The sequence below is a fragment of the Rhinolophus sinicus genome, linkage group LG05 (genome assembly GCF_036562045.2).
Source record: "Rhinolophus sinicus isolate RSC01 linkage group LG05, ASM3656204v1, whole genome shotgun sequence".
Taxonomy (NCBI): domain Eukaryota; kingdom Metazoa; phylum Chordata; class Mammalia; order Chiroptera; family Rhinolophidae; genus Rhinolophus; species Rhinolophus sinicus.
Window position 1 is genome coordinate 70,674,692 of NC_133755.1, and position 23,800 is coordinate 70,698,491.

The window sequence follows — 23,800 nt, forward strand, 5'->3', positions numbered from 1 at the left end:
AAAAGTAAACCCCAAAAAAAAAGGCCTGGGCTGGAAAATAAGTGAAAATTTTAATGTTCTCAAGCACAGGCCTCTCCATCAAATAATAGAGTGCGCTGTGCAGTCAATGGGCGCACTAGATCAGTAGCTCTCAGACGGATTCAGGACTGAATAAACACTGAAGAAGGAAGGGCTCCAGGGTCCAGGACATCTTGGCTGTTCTTTTCACGTGCACGTAAATGAGCAATGTGCATCAAGTTTAATGTTCTTCTCTGTTGTGATTTCACCACCGAGGAGCCAGGGGAAGGTTGTGATGAAATTAACAGAGCAGGGTGACCTGTGATGGAGGTTAACCTGCCAGGGCAAAGGCAGCCATAAATCAGCATCCTGGCTTCGTGCACACGCCAGCAGGACAGCATACAAAGGGGCCTTCAGTCAGCCAAATGAAACAGCACTACTGTAGCTAGACGGTGTTTACTTTTGTAGAAATTAGAAAGGTCTTTAGAAACAGATGGACTTTTGGTGTCTGAAAACTGTAAAACAGGGAAATGAGATACAATATGCACAAGGAATCAATGTCAGTGTCTTCATGCTTTTTTTTTCCTTGCCAAAAAACAGTAGATCCAGTTTTCTTATGTGGTGAAGGCTGCACTCTCTTTTCTTTAAAAGTTAATAATACTTTGAGTAACAATATAGCAATATCTAAACTTTCCTTCTTCTTTTTTCTTTTTTGTGAGAATTGATCAGAGCTGATTTATGAACAGATATTAATTTATCATGATGTCAAGAAAGAACGATCATTTGTTGATTGCCTACTATGTGCCAGGTGCTTACTGCATTAGCATTTAATTTTCTCTACAGTATTGGGACCATTTTGGAGATGATGAAATGGAGCCCTGGGAAAATTAAATAATTTTTTCAAAATCATGCAAAAAATAAGTGTTAGAATTGGAATTCAATGGTTCAAAGGACAGACCCCAGGTGCCCATCTCAGAGAACGGAGGTTGTTTTACTGTGGAGTTCTCCCACCATTCCACATCAGTCTTGGTAAGAATTTTACATGGGGTGAAGATATCATCATTACAAACTGCCTGCTGCTCTGGAGGGATGCTTTTATGCCGACTCTCTACTTGCATTGTTTGAGAGGGTCAAGATTAAATCCTTGGTATACCATCTACCTCGGGGCCCACAGTCAGGATGTGCTGTTGGTGTTGCTTCATGCATTCTACTCAACACCCTGCCACCTACCTGTTTTCATACCCATTGTGGAAGTAAAGAAAGTAAGTCTCAGACAGATTATGTAACTTACTCCATGTCTCGCACACATAAGCTAATAAGTGCCAGAGCCAGGGGAGACACCCCAACTCTCTTGAATTCTAAAGCCCCTGTACCTTCCACTGCTTCTCATAGACTCCATCAATAATTAAAGATAAGAGAGGCCTCGAGGCTGTACATTCCAAACCCCTTCATTGACTTATTAAAAAGTGGAGTTCCTGTGATGAGAAGTTGGCCACGGTCAGAGGCAAGTAGGTAAGAAGCCAGGCACACGGACTCGGATCCTGTGACCTGCACGTCCAGGTGAACGGCTACAAGGAAGGGAGGTTGATGGCTCAGGTGCCAGTGGCTCACACAGAATACACAGTATTTCATTTAGAAAACTATACAAGGATTCAGGGAAAGAAGATTTGGATAAAAAAAGATTGGCCCTTTTACGTAAAATATGAGCTCAGAAAAACTCACAAGTGACCAACATTACTAAATAATTAATCAAGAGCAGGTGGGTAACAGTTTGAAATGTAAATGGATGGATGAAGGTGTGATACTGTCATCCAGGGGAGGACGATGTGACTGGAATGGTAAACCGGCCTTACCTGCTCCCTCTAAAAGCACAGACACAAAGAAGTGAGGCTATCAGACAAAGGACCCCTAATTCCTAGAACCCTGAAATCTTAGAACCCCTAATTCCTGGCTTTGACCTGCAGTTCACTTTCATGTCCCTGTCCCCAAAAAGATGTCAAAAACTGACAAACAGCCAGCTGGGGGAAGGGAAACAAAACCATCTAAAGAAATGTTACCTGACAAGGCTGCAGGCGACACACTTGAGAACACCTTTATTTTCCTTACGTTTTCCTGCTTCTTGAAAAAAAAAACAAAAAATGCACCTTTTGTCTCTCCTCCCTCTTCTTTCTTCCCAAATTCTCTAGAGCTCTTCCTGCAAGTGGTTCCATGTGACTCAAAGACAGACAACAGCTGCAAGCTAAGGAACAAAAAAGAAGATTGACAATGGGAAAAGAGACAGGCGAGACAAACTCCTTCACTTATCACACCAGAAAATGCTGTGGCTTAAAAAACAAAGTCTGCAGAAGACAGAACATCTCTTCTCTAACTAAACATTGATCAGATATCTCTATTCTAGAAAAATATGACAGTTTGGCATTCAGATCACAGCATTTTAGATCTGGAACGCATATCTGTGCCTAGTGTAGCCCGGTACACAGTAGGCACTAACTGTACGTCGGGTCTTTTTCTCGCTTTCCTTATCTAATACAGTTTTCCACCTGAGCAAGACTTCTTTGAGCCTGTGAACCTTTCTAGGCTTCAGTTTAGTTCTCCGGAAAATGGAGATGATGCTGGGGCCCACCTCAGAGGGTAAAAGCGTAGCCCATGCCTGGCACTTCTGTGAGCTCCTAGTCCGTCCAGATGGAGGAAACAGCATGTGAATGGCCCTAAGGAAGCTTGGTTGGTTTGGGGAAACCGCCAATGCTTCTGGGTGGCCAAAGCACCAGGTTCAAGGTCAGGGTGGCAGGAAAAGGGCAGCTGGCGAGGCAAGCACAGGCCACAAGCTGGAGCATGAAAGGCTTGGGGCATCTTGTCTGTGTGACAAGAGCAGCTACGCAGGCCCAGAGGACAGGAAGTAGAAGTGGGATGGAGCTAGAGGGAGAGAAGGCTGAGGAGATCCTGAACGAGTTCTGTCAGGACAGGGATGGAGAGAACGTAGGAACTGTCAAGGACATGGATGAGTGCAGGCTACTGTGCGACCCCATTCCCACCTTCATTACCTAGGCAGAGAGCAAGGTGAGAGGGGTGGGATGCGGTACGAACTGCCAACTCTTTGTGGGGCTGAATCCACTGAGCAGATTTTCAGCAGCCCTCATGCCCCTCTGCCTTGAGTTGTCACTGTTAAAAGCAGAAATGCTTCTTTTCCCAGAAACTGACAGCTGTATGCCTGCCTCTCTCATTCCCCCTTCCTCTCACACCTTTCCTCTCTCTGTGTTCTTCTCTGTTCCTCTCTCCCTTTCTTCTCTCCTCTTTATCCTTCTTACCTTCTCTCCTTTGCAGCAAAGTGACTTCCTTCCCCAGAAATCTGTACTCACCTTATGGGCCTCTCCACAAGCTTTCTCATTTTCCTCATGTTTCTGCATCGCGCTGATAGTTGTGATATTAATAATAAAGACTGGCGCCAGGAGTAGAAGCAGTTGGGGCAGCTAAGAAGAAGCAGGAAGGTTTTGTTCTAATCCCCGTGGTTCCTACTGCCGTGGGGCCGCCCTCTCCTCACCTCCTCCCACCCATGCCCACTGCTCTGGGCATTGTCCAACTGGAAGTCAACTGTTTACTTAGAGAGTCCTGGCTCCTTTCCAAATAGAATCTCATACAAACAAACAAAAGGAATCCATAATGGAAATAATAATAGGACAGAGCCAAGCACTGCAGCTTATCCTCTTACTTAGTACAACCTGCTATGATGCATACGTTTTTCCCAATTTAAAAGCCCAGTTCTTAATGTTTTAAGATTCAGAGACACAATATACCATAACTCTAAAGTTCACGGATACTTTCCTTTTCTATAGGAAGATGTTCTAATTCCTAATTTCAAGTTTATTGGCAAGACTTCCAAATCCCCATAATTTAAGGACCCACTATTTCACTGTCAAATATACATATGGAAATTGTATCAGCTAGGAAATATTATTTTTGAGAAATTGAAAGTTAATTTATATTTAATCTAAGGAATATTTTTCAAAGGAACAAAAAAATAATCCTAAAAGCAGAACTCTGAGCTTTTTACTACTGCAGTGAAGGCGTGTAGGGGAGTTGGGCTGTTGGGGGGTGGGGAAGGGTGTGTGCGGGTGGGTGTGTGTGTTAATTTCTCAAAGAACTGTGGATTTACACATAGAATATTGCAACCAGCTGTTCTTCATCCCCATCTAGTAGGATGTGAGGAGCTAGTGGCTTAAACTTGAGTGAGAAGGATTTAGGTTCCATAGAAAGAAAGGAGGTCCTGACAAAAAGGATTATAAGGACATTAGTAGGCCTGTGGCTTCCTTCTGTGGAAGGCTTCACCATTTCTGTAGATTGTCATCTCTCTGGACAGGCTGAGGCTTGCCATCCTCTCAAAGGGGTCCGCTGATGAGGAAAGCAATGAGTCAAGTCCCCCCACCTCTCAATTTGTCCCCAGGACCCCTCAATGTCATCTTGGGAAGGAGGGTAGAGTGTGCGCTCAAAGGCCGAAGGCCAAAAGCCAGCTCAGCACTTGCCAATTGTGGGATCTTGAGAGAACCGCTGAATTGCACTCTGTCTCAGTTTTTCAGCTACACAATAAACATGATAATAACAACCACACATTCCTCGCAGGCTGATGGTTGGCGTAAAAGTGGGTGTGAAAATGCCTGTTAGGATAGAGCCTCCTACAAGCACTGGTACTTATTAGATGCTACATGAAACACAGAGATTGGAGGTCATGATCCTTGCTCCTGAGGGGATTAAAAACCTGCAGCGGTGCTAATATCAAAGTTTCCAGGTCTTTGGGTCTAAATTGTATTTTTTTTCCATATATAAGAAATGTGTTCACTTGTACAAAGAAGCAATTCAAAGGCCAAAGCAGGGCACAGCCCATCGTGAGTGACCAGTGAGTTCTCACCAATTCCCTTCAGCCCATGCTCTTACTAAGAAAGTCACAGCATCCATTTGAGCAGTGACCCCAGTCAGCCATAGACTCAGTGTCTGTCCATATAGAAGGCCAAGCCCCCAGAGTGCCATTCATGCTAAGCACATCAGTGAGCATCACCTGACCAACCTCATGGCTCGAATCCCTCACTAACATTCCTTCAAACAGGAAGCCTAACAAACCATGATGGTCTTTACACCTGGGAACGATGGAGCATAGTTAGCTCTTGACCCACATGAGAAACTCTGATACAATGACCTCTCAAAATCTAACTGGAAACAAAGGCCAATCCAGTAATCCAGACCTCACAAGCAAGCATCACTACCAACTTCCCTTTTGAATGCTTTCCATATTTCTTCTTAGTAGCCCGTTAGTTAACTAACTGAAAGCCACACACAATGAGAATGATATCTGTGTGTCCCTCATCATCATTCACTTACCTTTGAATTTGATTTAATAATATCAGGCCCAGATTATTAACCTAAAGTTGTCAGAAATGGTAGAAGGAGGCAGAAGTGCATCATATAAGAATATTTTTGGGATATAATCTTAGAGCTAAGATTGTATCTGAAAGAGAATTCACTGAATGCAGACCAGGGACAGAGTAGAATCCTGTCGCTGCCCTCTGGAGCATGAAACCAAGGAGGAAGCTCATCTAGGTTGCCTCTGTTAACCATCACTTTTCCCACCACTCTTGTCTTCCAGTCATATGAAGCCCAGGACCCTGAGATGGAAAAGAACCCTCTCTCATTGGCAGGAGGCACGGGCCACACCTCCACTGTTGGGTGGGGTGAGTCACCTTCCTATTGCCTCCTAATCCATAGACATAGGCAGCTCTTGTTTTCTGGAATCCAAATACAATCTACCATCTTCTGCCAGAGCTGGTGGCCACTTGAAGTGACCTTTCTTCACCAGTAGCTCTTCTTACACTTGCCATTAAAAATTTAAAGTATGGGGGCCATCCCGGTGGCTCAGGCGGTTGGAGCTCCGTGCTCCTAATGCTGAAGGCTGCCAGTTCGATTCCCACATGGGCCAGTGGGCTCTCAACCACAAGGTTGCCTGTTCGACTCCTTGACTCCCACAAGGGATGGTGGGCTGTAACCCCTGCAACTAACAACGGCAACTGGATCTGGAGCTGAGCTGTGCCCTCCACAACTAAGATTGAAAGGACAACAACTTGACTTAGAAAAAGTCCTGGAAGTACACACTGTTCCCCAATAAAGTCCTGTCCCCCTACCCCAATAAAATCTTTAAAAAAAAGAAAAAATACTGGCTTGGTGGTGATGAACTCCTTTAGCTTGGGGTGGGGGGTGGGAGATGAGGGTAAGGGAGATCAAATATATGATGATGGAAGGAGAACCGAATCTGGGTGGTGAACACACAATGGGATTTATAGATGATGTAATGCAGAATTGTACACCTGAAATCTATGTAATTTTACTAACAATTGTCACCCCAATAAATTTAAAAAATAAATAATTAAACTGTGATTCTCTCATACATCATCTATATATCATATTGTGTGTTCACCACCCAGAGTCAGTTCTCCTTCCATCACCATATATTTGACCCCTTTTGCTCTCATCTACCACCCCTCTCCCCCGTTACCTTCTGGTAACCACTAAACTATTGTCTGTGTCTATGAGTTTTTGTTTCTTTATTTGTTTGTCTTGTTCCTTTGGTACTACAGAATTGTACACTTGAAAACTATATAAATTTACTAACCATTGTCACCCCAATAAATTTTAATTTAAAAAAAATTAAAGTATGATGTGATTTTTGCATGAAATACAATTCAGAAAAAATAAAAATGTTTATTATCCACATATTGTGATGAGTTACATATATAATACACATATATAGAATATGTTTCAGCATCTGAAAATATCCTCAAGCCTCAAACACTGCTTTATTTTTGCCATATTCATGAAGGACTTATTGGCTGCTTTGGGGGCCGCGGGGGGGGGGGGAGGCAGGCAAGGGGAGGGGAAATGGCCAAAAATAGCAAGAAATGCAGAATTTCATATTTTTCATGTTTTGAACATATTTTTGTGCAATAGAATTAGTGAAAAGGGAGGATAAACAGAAGGATTTTAGAGAGAAATGGTTTATCATTAAATATTAAAGAGTAAACTAATTAGAGATATATAAGCACCAGAGTTCAACCCCAGAACAGGGACACAAAAGTTAGATCCATGGTTGATTTCTAGTTGCTGAAGCTGTGGAGGAGACAGAGGGGCACCTATCCTTTGGGTGGGGATTTAGAAGTGTCCCAAGGAGAATGACAGCACAGGGAAGGAAGAGTTCAAAATGCTTTCTGTGTGGGTTGCCTTCTCCACTAACTACTTATAAAATAGTGAAAAGGGAACAAACATCTTGATGGATTCTTCCTTGAGGTTGTGTGTGGCAAGATCTGTGTCTCTTTGACTCTTGACCCCAAACTGGGGCACTAGCTACATGCACATGGCCTCAGATGTCATATCTCTGGGGTCAGCCCCTGTCTAGAGCTCATTCTGGGCTAGTGGTGGGTTCCTAGGCCCCTGTCTGCCAGGGTCAGCCACTGCTAGAGGTCCAGCTACTGCTTGAACTTGAATGAGCGCATGTTCCAAGGGGTCGACAACCTGGACAAAGTTTTTTGTTCTTGAAATTCTTAGCTCAGGGGTTGTATTCCTAAAGCATGAGGACTGCATGCTGCTCATCACTGTTTCAGAGGAAAAAATTCCAGGTGCATGGAGGATGCTACTTGAAAGTGAGAAGAGGGCTACGATGATTTACAAATAGCCCATGAACTTGGTACTAGCCTCTGTCTCCTAGCCTCTCTCTCCACCTAGTAGTACTTCTTCCTTGAGCTTCCCCCAAAACTCCTATTCCTTTGCTGAAGTGCCCAACAAGAGTGGAAAATAACATCACTGAAAATCAAGAAATATGGAAGAGACAATAAGCTATAATATAATGAGTTCTGTTCTCAGAATCCAAGGATCAAGGCTCAAAAACCATCTCCAGCCATGACTAGCTGTGTGATCAGGAACCAGTTATTTAACCTGTCTGAGCTGCAGCTGCCCTCACCTATAGCACAAAGATTCTCAAATACTATCTGCTCTCATAACATCTCATGGTGGAGTTTAGATGAGGTAAAGCACTTGCGGGCCTCCAGCCCAGTCCCTTCCCCCATACTGAGTGCTCAATCAATGTTCATTGCAAAATACTGAAGGAACATAGGCTAAAATCACATTACAGAAATCATTGGTTTGGACTACGGAAGAGTCTGCACTAACCTGTAAGAAATGGCAACTCTTCTTCGAATCACATTCTTTGCATTTCCCCAGGAGCAGGTTTTTGTGGGAGAACCTGGAGCTGGTCTCCTGAGAATAGCCAAGGCCAAGAGAAGTGCTACCAGAAGGCAGAACATCTGTGGCTTCAATATGGAGGATGAGCCTCTTCTACTCACATCGCATCCAGCTGTCTGTCTGGAATGCCTCTAGCAAGAGATTAAACCTCCCAGGCCACAGTTGGAGAAAAAGGCTTTAGTCCGCCAAAGCTCCTCTCCTGGTGGGAAGCGGCATGAGGACAGGAATCCATGTGTTTGGATCATCACTGCCTTCCTGCACCTGCAACAGAGCTCTGTGAAATGGGAGGTGGCCCTCCTCTTCACACCCTTTTCATTCAGTCCACTCCTTGCCCTATTCTTCACCTCAGTGTCATCACGATCAACCTCATCACTCACATCCCCCCATCTTGTTCTATGTCTCTGTGTAGCTCTGGCTCTCACTCTCACACTTTCCAAATGTGTCATAACTCATTCCTCCCTCTCCCGTCCCTCTCCCTGGCTCAAGACTGGCCTTTAGAACTGCTTGTCCAGCACGCCTCAGTCACCACCTTAGTGGTCTTGCAGCCTGCACCTTACTGCCCTCCACCTGTCCCTCCCCTAATTCATTTACTAAAATGTCTCCAAAGTATTCTTTATGCAACACAAACCTAAGAGTGTCTTCCCCTACTGAAGACCCACCACATCCCAGGGGCTGCCTTCCAAGGCCTGGCACCCAGTAATACCATACTACACCCTCTGAGTACTTCCTGCCAGCAGGGCACCCCCCTCACCCAAGCTCTTTCCATAAAATTTCCCAATGAAGCCTCACAACATCATTGCAGGATGCATTGCCCTCTTTGTTTGAAGAGTGAGGAAGCCAAGACTTGAAAGAATCTATCATTTGTAGACAGATAGGAAGCAGCTGAGGCAAGAGTCTCAACTAGATGGGCGGGTCTCAAAGGCACTGCCCTCTCCCACCTCCATCCAGCTCCCAGTGTCACTTACGTATATGTCCTCCCCAACTTCGTGGGCCAGTTGCAAGGCGTTTCTCACTCCCTTGGAGGTCTCCTCAGGACTAAAGCTTGTGCCACTCAGTAGCTTGGCTGTAAGTCTCTGTCCTCCCCACAAGACTGGACTCCTTGGAAGTAAAGATTATTTTGTGTTCCTGATGCTGAGTACAGAGCTGGTACTCAGGGACGTTTAATTGAATCAAATATTGGTCAGATAAACGAATGAGTGGATGAATGAATATCATGTGCTCAAGTGGTCACAGTCCTCTGTCTCTTCCCTAATAAAACTCAATTTATTTGCTGGGCCATGTTAGAAATTTTGGAAATGCATTTACTGGTAATAGACTATTATCCGAACAAGGTTAAATTTCCATAATTTAAGGATGGAATCACCCTTACAATAAAAGTGTTCCTGCATTTTTGTCATTGTTGTTTACTATGAAATGTTACCGTGCTTGAATTTTAAGCAGATGGGTTTGGGCTCCATTCATAATTTCCCTGATTTAGGAACAATTATTATCACAGACGGGGACAGTAGCACCTGCCAACTGCCAGAGCCCAACAGCAGCTTTGGTCTTGGCACACGTGGGTGGGATTTCACTTTACTGGTGATCTCTCCACAAGCTGCCTGTGCTGTTGGTCCCGGTGACAATGGGGGCGAAGGACGAAGCCAGGGCTCACCCTTCTGGGGCCGGTGGGGGAAGGGGGGCCATTGAGATTCCTGGGCATGGTACCAACTCAGCCATATGTCACCACATGAAGTAACTGCTTTTTCCATATATGATCATAACTAATGTTGCAAAGCCTGTTTTGCCTGGATCCTTTTACAGGACCTATGCAAAATATGCTCTGAGCTTTCACTCCAGATTTCTTTCTTGGGCTGAATGGCTCTGCACACACACGGGAACAAACTCTTATCCTGTTCATCAGGGGTGATAATTATTCCATAGGCTAATCCCCCGAGTGTTAGTTACATGGGGTAAAGTTCTGGCTCACCAACAGGAGCTGATGGAAACAGGGAGCCTAATGGCCAAATACATCCTAATTTTCTCCTTTCAATTCTTTTATTTTTTTCTGTCTTTACCTTTTAGAAAATGTTAATGTATTCCTGATGAATTCAGTGTGAAAAAAAATATGTTTATCAGCTTGGTTTTAAATTTTTTATTCATAATAAGAATATAGTAGCACTGCCAACACTTTCCAAAGTCAATCTGAGGATCTGCCAGCTCTTTAGGGCATCAAAACAAGATGACCACACAGACGAGTTACAGGGAAGGAACTCGGATGCCAAAATGATAAGCAAGCATATTTTAATCAGGTATTGGTACTTTGTTCTTGGCAGGCGTGGAGTTGAAGAAAACGTGCTCTGGTGGCAGATAACCCTGCAAGTTGTCATTTGGTAACTACATAAGCTGTGCCTTTAGCCAGGGCCAAATGGATGATAAGTTTGTCACTGTTAACAGGTGCTAGTTATTTGGAGCAAACCTTACTTCCTCTTGCAAAATCAAGCTACTGAATTTCTTGACTACATTTCCCTGTCTATAAAATGGGAGTGAGGGAAGGTAAGCTCTGTGGCCCTTCCCCACTCATCCTCTGATCCTGAGTACTTGAATTTCCAGCAAGCTGTCTTCTCCCTCAGTTTCCACAGTGGGTCCACTTCACCCACCCTTGTTTGGATGCACACGCCGCCCAGCCCAGCAGGGACTGGTTTTACACAGCAAGCCCACCGTAACAGCTGAACTGCTCCCCTAGAAACGTCTGCACATAAGAAACCTGCAGCTTCGTGGGCTGCATCCAGTGCCACAGCTGGGTTCTTTAGTTTGTTGTGAAAAGAATTCCAGCATGACACAGCTCCTCTCAGTACAAAGTAGTACGGAAGCACTAGGGGGAAAAAAAGAAAAAAAGAATGCCTCTGAAAGCAAGGCGGCACAGAGAGAGGTAGGGTGGGCCCGCCTCCTCCTCCCAGAGCTCAGAGCTCAGGTCTGGTCCTCTCCACTGTAAACACACCGGATGGGCATCACCAGGCCCAGAACACAGGTCTGGGCCACAGGGGCGCCTTGAACGCCTCCCAGGCGTCTGGAGCAAACAATGCCGCTCGCTCTGTGGTCAGATCGGGGACAGCCAGTCCTCCAGTTGTTTGATTTCTAAACTTGCCTCCACCTCCCCGAGGCCTCTGAGAGCTCAGGGCTTGCAAATCAACACAACATTTAATTAACTGCACATTAAAGTTTCCATCTTTCAAAGAAGGGAATTAGGGACAGTGTACTTTCTGAAGCATTCATTAATGAAAAAATAAGTTATAAAGCCTCCTGAGTCTGGGGTGGTCCTCACCATGCTAGGTGGTTGCCTGCCCTAACTCCAGGACCTGGGCACTTCCCTCATGTAAGCTCCCATGTTCAGGGGCTCCTTCTAGGCAAGCACTGTTAGCACGCTAAGATCCAGGCTTGGTTTTACCACATCCCGAGGTGGTCTGGATTATCCTCCAGAGTTTTCAGCAAATACTCAAAAATGTTTCCAATTATACTGAACTGTGAATGCTTCCTTATTAAAATTAAACGTATATATACAGAACTCTTAAGAGATGAATGAATAATATGGTTAAATACTATCTATGTCACCTATAGGATGGGTGTAAGATACTGTCACCCCCGAGGCTGACAGAGGCATAAGGAAGGACATAGCACAGTCCCCTTGGCTGTAGGGAGCAACAGTTGGGGACGGAAACAAAATGAGACAGACCAGAAGATACAGTGCTGTTCACCGAATATCATGCATGTCTTCTTGCATGACACCAAAATTATCTGCTGATTCAGGTGGAGGCTACACACACACACACACACACACACACACACACACATTTTGACTGGAGGTCAAAAAAGTCACAGTGAGTAGGAAGAGAATTGTTCAGAGGTTGATGGATGCTGGTCCTCCTTCTACCACAGACCCACTATTACCAACCGACTCTGCTTCTCTGCTCATCCTTCTCCAAAACTGAAGAACAATGGAACCTACCGACTCAATCGCTCAGGTCACCTACTGCCCTTTCTATTAGAGCTATTGTTGTTTCTCTAAAAAGGAATTGTCTTGAATGTCTTATTTTGTTACTTAATTGTATATATGTCTCCTCCCAATATTATGAAGTCTTCAAGAAAAGAGCAGATCTCATCATGTGCATTATGCATATTTATTTTGTCATGCTCATTTGTCATCTCTATGACGTGCCAGGCACTGTGCTAGCCTCAGGGTATAGACACAAGCCCACACCTTCAGGAGGAAGCAAATAAGCAAACAGGAAACGAACTAATTATAAATTATAATTAGTGTTGTAGGCAGGGAAAATAACAAGGTCTAAGATAAGAAATGATGGAGAAGAAGAGACCAACTTCAAATTGGATCGTTAAGGGCTGCTTCTGTGGAGGGAGACATTCATTCTAGGTGAGTCATAGAAGGAAGAGAAGGAGCCAGCCACGCAACAAGCAGGCAGAGGGGCATTCTGACAGAGGTTTCTTGCACACAGCAGACACACAACCAAGGCTTCCTGACTTGTTGATAAAGAATTTATAAAGTAGATCAAATAAATTCAAATTAATAAGAAAATCTAGTCACAGCGTACTGGTGTGTAAACAAAGCAACCAGTAAGTGAATTCTTTTGCAGGGGCAGGTAGAGCCTGGTGTCGACAATGGTCTCCTTCTCCCTCATGGGCTCACCTAAGACAGTGAAACACACTCCAGGCTCAGCACTTTCTTCCCCTCAGCCATTTCCCTTACACCTCATTCCAGCTCCGCGGTCAGTGCCTACTACAGGAACTGAAACACTGGAGAATTCTAGGTTTCCCTCCACGGCACCTTTAAATTCATCCCTTCTCTCTGGTCTTTGGATGTCCTCACCAGTGTGGCGTCACGGTGGAGAGAGCATCTCAATTTCTTATATTTTTATTGCCTTGCTGTCACCCATGATATCATCCCATATCAGAAAACTGCACAGCGAAGAGGATGGAATCACCATACCCATAGCTTGTGCAGCTGGCTCTGGATCATTTCAATGTGCATTACGTCTTGTGATGGGAGAGAAAACCGAACAGCAGACAGCTCAGCCACTTGGTTCTCACAGTGCAGATCACCAAGCCACTGTCCCTGCTCTTCTCCGCTTTATGGTCGTGGGGCTGGACTCAGCCAGTAATATCCCCCTGTCCCCTTTAGACTTTGTCCCAAGGGGAACTAAGGTGGAGACCAAGAGCTGGGAAATATCTGGTTTTGAAGCATCTAGAGAGGAGATAAGGGCTTATCTTATTACCTAACCAATAATCACTAGCCGTGTGCCCAGGAACCTGCAAAGTGTGCCAAGAGGTAAGAGGAGCTGGAGGCGGGGAGACTGAAACATCTGCCTCTGTGTTACCTGATGTGGACAAGCAACATCTGGCTGCAAGATGTGCCCACCCACCCCTCGAAATCATCTGATGCTGTTGCTCTCCTTCCTCCCTTCTTCCCTCCCTTCTGTCCTTCACCATTTTTTTGGCCAAGCCCTGCGTTACACTGTTAGGCCAAACACATATGATGATAAACCCAGTCTTTACTCTCAAAATCCCAGCCTGGTGAGGATACATGAGCAGATGATGCCATCACAGGGAGAGAGTGATCACCACTGTGATCATAATTAAGGTGGGCAATGGGTCTGAAGGGAACGCTGCTGACGGCCCCATTACCCAGCCCAGAGGAAATTGATGGAAGGCTTCTCAGAGGAGCAAAAGCCAGGGTCCACTTTTTAGCTCATCAAGAGGTTACGACTGACACTTAGTAAACAGCACGAAGGTTCAGGAGGTGCTACATCAAGAAACACATTACTGAATATAGTCCTTTTGCTGGTTTCCATGCAGGTCTGGGGATCAGTGAAATGGATTCTATGACTGTGCTAAAATCACAGAAGGCCGTCACCTCCACCTAGAGAGTCTAATCCAGTAGGTTTGTGTTATGGCTCCAGAATCCCTTTGTTTGTTTTACTTCTCTAATGGGGTATGTAGTTGGTGTCCGCTTATTTCATTCTCATAACATTTGAAAGTCAGGGAACTAATCCGCCCCATTAAAACCATTAGCAGGGACCAGCCAGTCTGGTGAGTATGGAGCCTCTAGGTCATTCAGACCCAGGAATAGTACAATTGAACCCCAACTGGTTGGCCAAATGCTTTCTGCGGCAAAATTTTGATGGCTGATGCTTCTTTCGTCTGGGCCAAGATTTAATTTGTGTTGCAATGGAACACTTTCAATTGTCAACAACAAAAGGTGGTATTTCCAATATTCCTTGAGAATAGGCTTCAAAGGTTTCGGCTCTTTTCTAAAAAGCTTTTCAGCTTTATTTTGACGTGGCAGAAAACTTTTGCATGCATCCTCGCATCCACTGTTGTGACAGCTGCATTTAATGAGTGCAAAATGATCAGAAAAAACATCCTTTGCTGTGGGTTGCCTGTTGGTGACAGGGGAGAGGTGATGCTGAAATCGGAGCAGTGAAGTCATGCACACATCTGCTGAGGCAGAATTCCTGCCCGTCTGGTCTGTATCAGGCAGCTCAATGCGCAGCCCCGAAGCCAAGTAAGACCTGCAGAACCACATCTCATGGACCCTTCTTCAAACAGCAAGATGAAGATTCTTTTGGGCTGCACCAGCCTGCTGTTGCTGGGGGTTCATCCATGGAACTTTCTAAATCTTCCATGTATCTGTCTTACTGAGAGATCTTTCTGGCTAATCTAACATACTTATAATTAACAAACCCATGAGGGAAAAAGGCAAACTTTAAATAATTCATGTGTAAAGGCCCAAATCAGAAAATGAAGGTCTTCCTTTAAACATAGAGAGTTATGGTAGATTAAATTATTTTTCAGTAAAATTATTTTTTACTTCTCTCCCCACCTGACACAAACACACACTCCCCTTCATGGGAAGGATTTACTTTCTCATCCCACTGATGTTCACCTTGACTTTGGGGCTTCCAATGAAAGGTGGGCAGACACACCCATATGCCAATTTGGAGCCTAGGCTTTAAGGTATTGCATGTTTATACCCACTCCTCTGAGAGCTTCCACTTCTGCCTTGACAAGATCGTAAGTCAGATAGTTCTATGCCATCAGATGATCCTTGCAGAATGAGAGACAGGTGCAACAGACCTGAGCTCAACCTGTGGCAGAGTAATAAAGCGGAGTTGTCCCAACTGGCCCACATGTAGCACATACCTGGAGAAGAGTTGCCTAGTTGAACCCAGCCTAGATCAGCCAAGCCACAGCTGACCTACAGCCCAGGGAGCGTGAGCATAAGTGACAGTTTATTTAAGTCATTGAGATTTGGAGCTTTTTGTTATTTAACATTATTGTGTGGTTTTATAAGCTTTTGAGAGAGATCGCCAACAATACATGTCTGATTGTGTGACAGAAAAAATATTCCAGCTGTGCTAGATGCCTAAAGCTCCACTGACATGGTATAAGGGAAAGCAAATAAAGCAAAGACTCAAATCAGTCAATCCTACCATGTTTCCCGAAAATAAGACCTAGCCTAATAATCAGCTCTAACGCGTCTCCTAGAGCAAAAATTAATATAAGACCTGGTCAATATAATATAATATAATATAATATAATATAATATAATATAATATAATATAATACAATACAATACAATATAATACCTGGTCTTATATTAATTTTTGCTCCAAAAGACGCATTAGAGCTGATGGTCCGGCTAGGTCTTATTTTCGGGGAAACACGGTATCTACCCAAGACAAGATGAATAACACCCCATGCTTCACTGCATTTTTCACCGGTTGGTTGCACACTGGGGTCATGGAGTTGCACTTAATATTAATGGAAGTGCAACTTCAATACTTTCAAAGCAGTTCTTTGGCCCCCCAACATTCTTTATTGGTTATTACCCTCTCACACCTTCCAGGGGAAAATTGAAAGTACCTACCTGTGTCTGTCTCTTTCTCTGGAGTGTCTTTTTCATTTCCAGAAGACTCCATTTCCAATTTTCTCTTTCCTCAATCATGGAAGAGACAGCAAAAATAAACCATCACACTGAACCATTATGACAATTTACTCTTGAGGGGAGAATCCTGTGGGTGTCTGAAAGCTTACTCTAAGTTATATTTGCTTAATTTATGCTTCTACTGATGAATAATTAGGGTAGCAATTAATTTTAAAATGCAAATGTGCAATGGATCTCACTGTTTTGCTTTGTTTTAAATATCCTTTGTCCTCAATTCTACTTGTATTAGTCTTAATGGCTTTAGTTTAGCAAAGAAATGAAATAATTTTTTCTAATGCTTTATTTACTTGATTGAATCGGACTTTTTACCAAATATTGACTACAAATGTTTCTTCAAGATTGTATGCCATAGAATTTAATAGAAATAAAAACCTGTAGTACAGAACCATCATTTTTTACATGTCTCATGGGTGAATGATGAATCAATTGACAGGCAGATGTTTCTAACAATGTGCCTTTCTATATAAACTGCTTGTTGTTTCCTAGTCAGATGGAAGATTCCTTATTATCTCTGAAAATGTCACAAAGATATTTCTTGAGAAGAGAAAACTTTCCAACTGTAAAGTAAAACGAACTTTTATTTTTTTACATCCTCCAGTGCTGGGAAGATGTGGGGGGACAGAGTTAAAAGTCAACTAAATTCTCCTTTAATTCACCATCTATTGACATCTGATATGCGAATTTCCCATCTCAGCTAGATTCACCAGTACTTGCTCTCAGAGTTCACAGTGTTCTGGGAAAGTCAGACGAGAGAAACCTCTCAATATTTTTGTCATTGCATTACCTGGCATCATTTCATATGTGTGTTTATTATCTTTCTCCTCAAGTAGAATATGAGCCCCGTGAGGGCAGGGACTGTCTGTAATTCTCACCACCCAAGCAGGAACTACAGCAAGGGAGGCACTCAGTAAATGTGTGTGGCTGGTGAAAGGAGAAAAGTGATATTTTAAAGGCGGGAATAGGATGAAATTGGATCCCAATGGAGAGAGGCCTTTCTCAGCGTGGGATGTGGTGGAAGTCGGATGGATCAGAAAGGCAAAAAGGAGGAGGTGAGGATAGAAGTAGGGGGTTCCCATAGGGGGTTCCCGTCAAGACGTTGCTGTAAGAGAGAAGAAAGGAGCACACAGCAGATGGAAAATCACGGAGGAGGAAACCATCCGAACAGGTTTGGGAATATCAAGGAGGTTCACTGAACTGTGGGACCCCGTGGGGAACGGCAGGAGCTGGAACTGCCCCAAACAGGAGACATCTTATACCCAGATGAGGAAACTTCATCTTTCTCCATCAGTGTTGACTACTGATTGACTGAAACATTTAGAAGCCAAATTACTAATTAGTGTGGGCATTGAAGACAGTTGTCCACTCTTGGCAGAAAGCTGAAACCCTCTTTTATAACAAGTCTGCAATGCTTTTCCACTGATATGTGACTTGATTTGAGGGTGCAGCAAACACTTTGTCAACTAACACAGAAACAATCCTTGCTTACTAATCACACAAGTCAGATGTATAACAGCTAGATTTTTCTTCCGTTACTTCAATATTTTAAGGGAAATCAGCATTTTGGTATAAATTAGTTGAATAATCCCACAGTTCTCCATTGGCTTTTATTAGACAGTCAAGGTAAATAAAAAAATCACTATCTTTAAAACTAAACATTATTCATATTAAACGTCTATTTTAAAGCAACGTGAAAGTTATTTGCCTTGGTTTTCACCCATGTCAGAAAATACTACATACACTAAGAACTAATGAAAGACGATCACACAAGCTGGTTTTCTGGGTTGCTTCCTTTTGTTTCATGGACTTCCATTTTATTAAAAAATCAAAAAAAATAAAAAGCATCTGCATGTATGCAGATACAATCACTTGCCTTCTGCCTGCTGCAGGTTGAGGTCATCAGTAAGTGGAAGCAGGCCACTTCTGATCTAATTGTGAATTCCTCTCATGTACACAGGCTTCAGCCCAGGGATGACAAGGAATGCTGTACTTCAAAAAAAAAAGAGGAGGAATTACAATAAATATTTCATTGTCTAGTCAATCCAATTTGTGAAGCCTGTTTATCTCACTCAGCCTCTGGAGATTGCTACAGGAAGCCTTCCCAGATGTCCCCCCTTCCAAGCAAACTTACCGCTGTGTGTCAGGGGTGGGGGTGGCCCAGGATCTGCATTCTGGAAGCCAAGCTATCAGAGAAGAGGGTAGACAGATGGTCGCAGCCACTGTGGGACAGGACTGGATGTCACTGGCCACCCCTACCAAGCCACTTGACCAGTTCCTGTACTGGGTTAATTGACCGGTGACGGACCAAGCCTTAGGTTTATTCTGTGTTCCTGTCTGTGATGGTCAGGGGACGTGCGGATCAAGAGTTCCTGAAGCAGCAGGGAGCTAAAGTCCCTTACTTCCCTATGTCAACAGAAATCCTAAAAGGATGATGCTGATTGAACAAATATTGGGCGAGAGCATGACGAGGACTTCAGGGATCCTTTGCGTGGGCCCAGAGACTCTCACTTCTCTTTCTGGGCTACACAGCATCATGGTTTTCGGTAACTACGGGGCTCCATATACTTGTTTTATTTGTTGTCAGTGTAACTTTTTAAATTAATACTCATATTACCTATTATGATTCTTCAGACACTGACACTTGTTCATCTCCCTTTGGATCACACCTATATGCTTAAGTTTGTTCTTCTACCAGTCCCAAATCCCATCTATTCCTTGGATGTGATCACATGGCTGTACCCAGAAACAGTGTTGCCAGAAAAGAGCTTGGACCTAATGTGAAATAAGATAGAGCCTAACGCCTTTACGAGAGATTATCCTGCCACAAATCGCCCTTGGGAGTTGGACCATCCAAGCTAAGATCTTGAAAGAGCTGTTCCAGAAGAATTATTGTTTGGGATTTTTAAAACCACAAAGCTAAGATTTTGAAGGTAAGTTTGACACTCCTATAGCTTAGCTACATAAAATACAGAGTATGATAAGCTTATGTCATGCCTGTAACTCCTCAGCGGCCTCAGAGGCCATAACCGGAGTCTGAAGGGCAGAAAACCTGAGTTCATACAGGAGATTTGAATGGGTTAAACATAGTTCTTCAGAGGATCTGGATGGTTCCTATTTGCTTGGCAATTTCAGAAAACACAGGAATTTGGGGCTGTCCTGCATATTTCATTTTTCTAGCCCTGTTTTCACAGGCTAGTGCTGTAGGTAATGATAAATCATTTATTACATACTGACCAAGGCTTCACAATACAATTTGTGTCTACTAATCATTGTTTTACTAAAAATAGAATTAAGACATGAGTGAAATATAAATAATTTTGTAAGATATTGGATTTCTGTGTGTGTGTTTCTCACAAGAAGTTCTATGTAGACCCCTTAACTTTAGATTATTAAAACCAGAATTTTATAATACTGGCACAAAGACTGATCTATTTTACCCATAAAATAATAGTTTTAGACAGACACTTATTTATTACTTTGACACTCATGAGGGGGGAAAGGTTTTTGATCCTAAAAAATAACATTACCTCTCAACATAAAAAGGTAAAATAAGATCCAATTTCCAATTACCTAATTAGAAAATGTCCAAGCTGAAGTTTTGAATTTTCTTTTCAGCTAGCTTTCATGGCCCTCCAATAGACAGCTTTATGTAAATTTTCCATTTTAGACATGTCATTTTCATTAGCATCACTGTGATATATACTAATAACAGTTAAGTGTAATTATGGCTGTATTTAGAAAATAATTGTGGTAAGACAGCATTTCATGATCAATCTTATGCTATTCCCCCCGTATTTTACCCTCAACTCTGCCTACTCACAACCTGTCCAAGAAGCAGAACTTGGGAATCACAAATATCAGAAAGGACAAGACATTTCTCAGGCTTTATGTCCTTACAATTTTGTTCCATGTTGTTGTTGTTGTTTTTATTCATGATCTAATTCTTCAGGTATTTCTCTCTGAATGGAATTGATTATATCTATAAATAAAACCTTGATAAAATAGCCTTAAGTTTTAAAGTACAGTTTGACTTTAAAAATAAAACTTTTATCCTTCCAAATGTCTGCTTGGTCCAGTTATTATGTTTTGTTTCTTTGTTTCTTTTTTTTTTTTTTTTTTCCGCACCAGTAACCAGAGATATGCTTGAGACCTTCATCTAAGTTGTATAGACTCAGAAAACACCCAACATAAGGAGGTGGTATTGGGATGCAGGGGAATGTCGAGCTTCAGTCACTATAGTTTTAATTCATCTCACTGTTAAGTCAACATACCGAGCAGTTTCACAGAAAAGAAAAATATTTCAGGATGAATTTCTTGAGGGACATACAGGTTACTTGGGGACTTGAGAAGAGATTAAAAATAAAGACGAGTCCAAAGAAAACTCACAGAGAAATTTTGTGAATAGAGGGTTTGGTGATCATAAAAGAACAGAATCATGTTCTCTTAAAGCTCAGACTGAAGAGCGCTGGAAGAATCAAATGCATTTTAAAAATTAATATATCACAACATATATAACATATTGACAAAAATCCTTACCCACAGTTTCACTGAAAACTGAGGGTATTATCAGAGAGCTAAAAGTTGGGAAGAAATATTTAAAGAGATCCAAGAAGCATGTGAAGAAGGGGAGACATATACCACATTGACAAATGAAGAACAAAAATTACATGATTCTCTCAACTAATGGAGAAAAATTGAAAACATTCATCATTCTTTTATGACAAGAAAAATCCAACAAGCTAGGAAGAAAAGGAAACTACCTCAATGTAAAAAGGTCATACATGAAAAGCCCACAGCAAACATCATACGCCATGGTTAAAGACCCAAAGTATTGAACGTGTTTTCTCTCAGATCAGGGACAAAAGGATATCCAGTCTTACCACTTGTATTGAACATAGTACTGAAAGTGCTAGCCAGGTCAGTCAGTCAAGAAAAAGAAAGTAAGCATATAAATGAGAAAGGAAGAAGCATAATTACCTTTGTTCACAGATGACATGATTTTAAATGTAGAAAACCCTCAAAACCACACACACACACACACACACACACACACACACAAAACTATTAGAACTAATAAATGAATTCAGCAAAGTATCAGGATATAAAATCAACATGCAAAAATCAGTATGTTTCTATACACTAACAATGAACAACCCAAAAATGCAATTAAGAAGACAATTCCATTTACAATAGCATAAAAAAGAATAAAATACCTAGGAATAAACCTAACCAAGTAGGTGAAAGCCTTATGTGCCAAAAACTACAAAACATTGCTAAAAGAAATTAAAGAAGACACAAATAAATGGAAAGTCATCTTATTGTTGAATTGAAAGACAATATTAGCAAGAGGTCAACACTATCCAAAGCAGTTTATAGTTTCAATCCAATTCCTATAGAATCCCGAAGACATTTGTTGCAGAAATAAATTTTAAAAATCCTAAAATCTATATGGAATCTCAATAGATCCCAAACAGCCAAAACTATTTTGAAAAAGAACAAAGTTTTGAGGACTCACACTTCCTGATTTAAAAACATATTGTGAAGTTACGATAATCAAAACAGTGTCATACTGGCATAAAAACAGGCATAAACCAATGAAATAGAATAGAGAGCCCAGAAGTAAACTCTCACGTATATGGTCAAATGACCTTTAAAAATGTTGCCAAGATCACTCAATGGAGAAAACACAGTTTCTTCAACAAATGGTAATGAGAAAACTAGGTACCCACATGCAAAGTAATGAAGTTAGATCCTTATTTTATTAGGTTGCAACCTAAATCAACATATACAAAAATTAACTCAAGATGGATTACAGCCAATGTTTTCACAGTTTTAGGCAAAGAAGTCCAAGTCCAAGATGGCTGAAGAAGCAGAGTACCCCCAACAGGAGCTCTGCACACGAAGGAGAGGAGGGGGCTGGAACTACCTGCATGGTTTAAAATTCGGTTGGGCCAATACGAGTCCTAACCGAGAAAGAGAGGGCACATGAGAGGGGACATACATGTAGCTCAAAGAGCAGCAATGATGCCTTAAAGTGAGGGAAGAGGGTGAAAGAAACGGCAAGAGAAACAATCGTTCGGATCATTGGCTGGAGCACCTTATTTCCTGTGGTTCACAGAAGCCCAGTGGGCAGCTCGGACACGGCAGATCACGGTGGAAAGAAGCATGGCCCTTGAGGAGAGGTAAAGAGTTTGTAGTGCCCTTGATGCCCCAAAAGTTAGACTTGAAAAGCCTTTTCCACCTCTGGTCTACTGGTCACCAAAGGACCCCTGTAGGCTATGGAGAGAAAAGATTAGAACATCTATTTATTTTTTAATCTCATCATTTCATTTTCACCTTCATGTCTATTTTATAACATATATAATCTATTAGTACAATCAACCCATCAATCAATCAGTGAGTATATATTGGAAGTTTATGCTCAAAATATTTTAGTGATAAGGGTGAGCAACCAAAACAGCTTGGCGATTACTGCTCAAAGACAACCTATCCTTCTATCCTTGAATCAACTCCTGCACCTGTTAGGAGGACCAGCAGCACCATGCATTTGGGCACAGCTGCGGCCTTTTGTACCAGACCAACAAGATGGAAGGAGATAAAGTGGAGAGTGGGGTGGGCAGGCAGGGGCAGAGTTACCAGGTGGAACTGATTCCCAAAGAGCCAAAGAGGTGGACACGGCTCCAGAATAACAGGAAATGGAAGGCAAGAATTTCCAAAAGGTTGAGTAATGATTGTGGAGTCTGTTGCCAAATGGCAAATTTTATCAGACTTATCTGTGGTTTTCCTTGGCATTTACATCCCATTCAGAAGGTAAAGGAGTCTTCCAAATAGAAAGGTTTTATCCTCAGGGACACAGAGTTCACGCCCTTACTTGGTTTATTAATTCCCCTGAATCTGTCTTAAAAGGAGCAGCAACTTTTCTTGGGACCAGCAATTCTACCTGGGGTGTGGAAGCTTCCTCAGCTGGATGTTAGGCTCTCCAGGGACCTGACACTCACAGGCATGCACGCACATAATGCACAGGCATACACACACACATGCATGCATACACACATGCACACAACTATGTGCACACACATACACACACACACATATACAGACAAACACAAATGTAAGTTCATGGTTCTAAAACATGGATTTATATGTTTCAAGTCTTAATTGCTATAGTGTTAAATGTAATGTCTCTAACTAGTAATAAATAATACGTAAAAATTTTTAAAGTATGTAATAGCCATCATTTTCATGAGGTTGACAACTAGGTGCATTATTTTGCACTTAATGGATCCAGGAAGACAAACATAATTACAAACTTCCTAAAGAACAAGGAGAGTGCTTAGAATCTATCCACGTTGAAAATTCTACCTCATTTACAAGGCTTCTTTGAAACCCGTCATATAGACATATCACAACTTATTTTATCAAATCATGCCTGGCAGGAGGAATGGAGAGGTAATGGTCAAAGAGTGCCAAGTTTCAGTTACGTAAGAGAGGTCAGTTCTGGAGATCTACCATACAGCATGATCCCTACAGCTAACA

The 23,800-nt window shown here is 42.4% G+C and overlaps 1 long non-coding RNA gene across 15 annotated transcripts in view; it reads right to left on the reverse strand.

Moving 5' to 3' along the window:
- LOC109458236 (uncharacterized) overlaps positions 1-23,800 on the reverse strand; it is a 99,103-nt gene that overhangs the window by 46,129 nt on the left and 29,174 nt on the right. For 5 of the 15 annotated variants that reach the window (XR_012496437.1, XR_012496436.1, XR_012496432.1 and 2 more), the window contains 3 exons: positions 18,138-18,248; positions 16,190-16,258; positions 2,142-2,236 (listed from right to left, as the gene is read on the reverse strand). This is a non-coding gene — a long non-coding RNA (uncharacterized LOC109458236). The other 10 variants (XR_012496433.1, XR_012496434.1, XR_012496441.1 and 7 more) reach the window with 8 other exon arrangements.